The following is a 6,000-nucleotide window of genomic DNA, read 5'->3' on the forward strand; positions in this document are numbered from 1 at the left end:
GGAGTACTAGTGATTAAGTATCCACCTAGTCTGATGGGCTCTTATGAGTCTGCTTTCTTTTATGGGCCCAGTAGTACTCTTTATTTTGTTTTTGGCGTGTTTCTTTTTTGTCACATTTGCGGCGGACATCCTCGGAGTACTTGAATGAGTAGACTAGCACAGAACGCTTAATGACTAGTATCCACATGGTAGGTGGTATTATTAAGGAGGATTTAGTAAAACAATGATGTTAGGAAGCAAGTGAGAAGGGGAGAATTCCAGAGGGACAAGGACACAATACACATGGAAATTGCTTACGCTCCGAGATGCTTTATGTTGATTGCAATGTTACTTAAAGCTCTAGCATCTTTGTCAAGACGCTGTAAACGGGTATCGTGGGTTCCCGTGGATGTTGAGTGATTGGGTTGTGGTGTTCTCTCTTTCTTTTTGTGTGGGTTGTATTCTTCTGTCATTAAAGCTCTGGGATCCTGTGTTGATAGGAGTGGTAGTTGGTGAGACGAGGATCCATAGGTGTTGAGACGAAGAAGTTGTGGGTAGGACTGATTAGGCATGAAGCATAGTTATTACGATGAAGCAAGGTGATTAAGAAGATCCAAGCGATGGGTTGTACCATTGACTAGGCGGCTTGTGCACCCACCATGGTCCCCCCATCCATAGATGTACCTGAATGACTATATCAATGATGAAGCTTTGTGTGGTGTGTGCATGGACAGAGCCCAGTGAGAATTTCAGGTGTTGTGCATGGGCGAGGGAAAAAGGTGTGCTCGTGGTCCTAATCATCTAGAGACTCTATTTTTTTTTCACATGTGCATTTGTTTATTGGTCAACACCCCTAAAGAGGGTTTTGTACTCAGTGGCCCATTTGGCGAGATTTGTGAGCATACCCTTGAGAGTGGATCCTTGAGTGGTTGGCTAAGCTCTGTCATTTGTAGCATTGCCCCTTGGGTTGGTGGTGAAGTTAAGGGGTGGGGTGGAGCTTCATGGATAAGGCTCCATGTGTTGAAATGGCTAGGCGAGTTGAGCTTTTGAGTGCCCATGGGTTGGGTGTGGGCAAGTCTATAGGCGGTAGTTGAGGAAGAGGGGACTTGTTTGAGACTTGCTTGCGTGTTAGTCGCCAAACCATTTTGAGTGCCCATGGGTTGGGTGTGGGCAAGTCTGTAGGCTTTAGTTGAGGAAGAGGGGCCTTTCTTACGCTTTGGTCTCCAAACCATCTTCATTGATTGGATAGGTACTAGCTTGGTTGGTGTGGTTTGGGAAAATTAATGAGGATTAAGCCATGGGACCCAAATGATGGAGCTCCCATCGTGGAAGCCTCAGACATCTAAGAGGTGCTTGGGCACCCATTACTAACTGAGTGACGAAGTTCTGTGGTTGTTGAGGCTTGATTATACATACCTATTTTGTGGCCCGCTACCCCACCGAGACTCGTATGTCCAATGATTATCAGACCCATCAAGGAATTGGTGATTATCCATACCTATTTGGTGGCCCACTACCCCACCGAGACTCCTTCAAAGAGGGAGAGAGAGAGAGAGAGAGACTTGTCTCTTCAAAGCATCAAGACCTAAATCACTTCAGGCACTAACAACATTGTTGGCACCCTCCTCTTAGACATTCCTCAATGTGATGGGTCACCTTAGTAGTTTTACTTCTAGTGGTGTATGACATGTTCTAAGGAAAACAATTTAACTATTTTCTTTTGTTTTATATAGCATTGTGGGAGAGAGAGAGAGAATGCTTTAAATAATGCATTTATTCTTTGTTCAATTTGTAAAAGACACTTTGTCTTATGATTGTATGCATGTGCTTCCACTTTCTTGCTGGTTTCACTTTAGCTTGTTTATGATTATATGCATGTGCTTCCACTTTCTTGTTACTCGTATTCATGTTTGGAGGAAAGAGTTTGGGTTTCATAGGTATGCATGTTGTCTTGTTTATGATTTATATGCATGTGCTTCCACTTTCTTATTGCTCATATATGCATGTTTGGTGGGAAGAGTTTGGATGTCATAGGTGTGCATGTTATCTCCTAGAATATGCGCTAATTCCATAATATTACCAAGTGTTTAGAATAGATACAATGTCATCGCCTCTATTTTGTTGGAGTGGGGTTGGTGGGAAATAGTGGTGTGACTCGACAACATATTGGTGGATATGTATATTAAATGTGGTGCCCTTGCAAAAGGAGAATCTGAAAAGGGAAAAGAACTATTTGGTTAGCCAGCACACCTACACACATTGATCCATACATGAGCATACCCCATGTGTGAACTAATGAACATGGAGGATCACCTTTTAATCTTTAAGATAATGTTCACTGCATTTTGGTAATCGTAAGGGTCTCATGTAAGCTAGTGCATTTGGAGTACATGTCAAGAGTGGTGTTCCGAAACAAAACATCTGAATTGAGCCCATGTTTGTGGATATCCCAAGGAATTTTTCTACCATCAGCTAGTGCTTCATTGTTCTCCTCACATCCTACCATCCTACACTTGCACATTTTGACTTTCACAGAGATCATTTTGTTGAAAATTATTTGGTCAATATGCATGCCAAGTGTGGGTTTTTTTAATCACATACATTTTTTGTTAGCTCATCAAATCCAAACAAAGATATAGACTTCCAAAGCATTGTAGATATTCTTAATTCATATATTTGTAAAAAAGCTTGCAATTTTATTTTGTTTGCAAAAAGGTCACCCAATGAAGCTCGTTGAAAATCCACAGTACCCCTCTTCATAGAAATCAATGATGTATGGAAGGATATGGAGATAACAATAGGCATAGAAGAAAACATAGCACCAAAAATGAGGACAACTGCAACAACCTTACAAGATGCACATGAGAGTATGGAGGCAGCAAGAACAAGTTGTTGTTGTAAACATAGATGAAAACATAGCATATAGAATTTTCAAAGAGTTAAGAGCTAGCAACTTTGAAGCTAATCTAGATCCATATCCAAATCCAGCGCCTTAGGATAAGCCAAGGATGACTAAGATATTGAACTTGAATGGCTTGCTATTGAGTCGTTGTGTTGCTTCTTCAAGTCACATATACACACTTGACACCTCTTTGATGTGTGGATCCCCAAACAAGTCTATGGTTATTCAACTTGGGTGCATTGATTTTCTAAGGAGCTTTCTAGAAAGGTTTAATGTAGGTATTCGACTTGGGTGCATTGATTTTCTAAGGATCTTGCTAGAAAAGTTTAATGTAGGTATTTGGTCAATGATTATGGAGCATAATATCCTTGTGAGATGGTAGAAACCTTGCAAAGATATGAAAAGGAGAGCTTACCTTTCTCTGTGATATGGAGTGAGTAGGGATGCTACACTTATAGGGGCAAGAGGATGATAATTCACCAAGATAAGGCTGGTGTTGAGGCAATGTTCAAACACTTGGAAAAAATCTCAAAGGTGTTTAGATGTGATGCTAGAAGGACAATACTTATCGTCAATGACTCTCCATAAAATGCATGCCTTAGTCATTCATTGAGTTAATTAATGATACATTTAATTTACAATAGAAGGAAGATAACATTATCCTAGGGGAGTTGCTGTCTTACTTGCTACACAATAATGAAGCTATAAATGTGCGTAGTGTGATTGAGACTAAAACCGGTATAGACAATTGCCTATGGTTTAGGGCCATAAATACTTTAACATCATCCAAGTAGTTGTTTAATGAATGGAATGAGAATAATCTTTAATGGTCAGGAATGGAATATAGAATAAGAAATATTTCTCTTGTTACAGTAGTCCAACTACATAGGTTATAAGAGAGAATCGAAGGGTGCACCCTATGGGCAAAGTCCTAGTGGTGGGGCAATGAGTTGCCTTGACTTAATACATAAAAAATAAGACTTCTAAGGGATACTTCTAGGATGAATCGCATCTGACTGGATAGCTAGGATAAAGGTTGCTTTATCAAGCCATACTTTGCTAACGATTACCTAAAGCAACTATAAAATGCATATGGTTTCTCCTAGTTTCATGAAGGTGTACCTCGTGTGAAGGCTCTTGAGCAACTTAATGATCAAGAATTTGAAGAATTAAAACTTTAATAGGATGATCTTATAAAGAAGGCTCTCATTCAATGGAGTGTGTCCTTATATGGAGGAGTACCATTCCTATTTCAAAAGAAAAAAGATGTTACATATTGTCTTTGCATGGATTATAGAGGACTCAACATGTACACTATAAAGAATAAATATCTTTTTCCTCACATTGATGATTTGTTGACTAGAGTAAAGTTTTTTATAGAGATAGACCTAACATCTAGCTAGTGTATTATTAGTGTTGAATACTAAGCGAGTGCATTTGGAGTACATGTCAAGAGTGGTGTTCTGAAACAAAACATCCGAATTGAGCCCATGATTGTGAATATCTTGAGGAATTTTTCTACCATCAGCTAGTGCTTCATTGTTCTCCTCACATCTTACCATCCTACACTTGCACATTTTGACTTTGACAGAGATCATTTTGTTGAAAATTATTTGGTCAATATGTATGCAAGTGTGGCTTACTTGCAAAATCACATACATTTTTTTGTTGGCTCATCAAATCCAAACAAAGATATAGACTTCCAAAGCATATTCTAGATGTTCTTAACTCATATATTTGTAAAAAAGCTTGCTATTTTATTTTGTTTGCAAAAAAGGTCACCGAATGAAGCTCGCTCAAAATCCACAATACCCCTCTTCATAAAAATCAATGATGTATGGAAGGATATGGAGACAACAATAGGCATAGAAGAAAACATAGCACCAAAAAATGAGGACAACTACAAACAACCTTAGAAGATGCACATGAGGGTATGGAGGCACCAACAACAGGTAATCTTGTTGTTGTTGTAAACATAGATGAAAACATAGCACATAGAATTTTTGAAGAGTCAAGATCTAGCAACTTTGAAGCTAATCTAGATCCGTATCCAAATCCAACACCTTAGGATAAGCCAAGGATGATGAAGATATTGAACTTGAATGGCTTGCTATTGAGTCGTTGTGTTGATTCTTCAAGTCACATATACACACTTGACACCTCTTTGATGTGTGGATCCCCAAACAAGTTTATGGTTATTCAACTTGGGTGCATTAATTTTCTAAGGAGCTTGCTAGAAAGGTTTAATGTAGGTATTTGACTTGGGTGCATTGATTTTCTAAGGAGCTTGCTAGAAAAGTTTAATGTAGGTATTTGGTCAATGACTATGGAGCATAATATCCTTGTGAGACGGTAGAAACCTTGCAAAGATATGAAAAGGAGAGCTTCCCTTTCTTTATGATATATGGAGTGAGTAGGGACGCTACACTTATAGCCAGAGGATGATAATTCACCCTGATAAGGTTGTTGTTGAGGAAATGTTCAAACACTTGGAAAAAATCTCAAAGGTGTTTAGATGTGATGCTAGAAGGATAATACTTATCTTTAATGACTCTCCATACAATGCGTGCCTTAGTCATTCATTGAATTTATTTATTTACTGATACTGTTAATTTACAATACAAGGAAGATAACATTCTCCTAGGGGAGTTGCTGCCTTACTTGCTACATCTTAATGAAGTTAGAAATGTGCGTAGTGTGATTGAGACTAAAACCAGTATAGAAAATTGCCTATGGTTGTTGAGGGCCATCATTAGGCAGAAATGGACTCTCATTTTTGTCCCTTAAGGATTTCCACACCTCCTCTCTCTAGAGAAATGGGCTCATGGTGAAACTTTTGCAAATCAAATCAAAAGCTGGCGGAGATTGCAGATTTGGAATCTACTCTTCGAGACCTTTCCAATAATATATAGCCTGATAAGCAATTTTGAATATTCAAGAAGTCCCCAAATTGGAAAGGTCTCAAAGAGTAGATTCCAAATGTCCAAACTCCGCTCACTTTTGAGTTGATTTGAAAAAACTTCACCATGAGCCCATTTTTCTAGAGAGAGGAGGTGTGGAAATCCTTAAGGGCAAAAATGAGAGTCCATATTTTGCCTAATGAAAGACTTTAACATCAT

Source organism: Cibotium barometz, chromosome 14, assembly GCF_041138505.1.
Source record: "Cibotium barometz isolate CiBa-2024 chromosome 14, ASM4113850v1, whole genome shotgun sequence".
Lineage (NCBI taxonomy): Eukaryota > Viridiplantae > Streptophyta > Polypodiopsida > Cyatheales > Cibotiaceae > Cibotium > Cibotium barometz.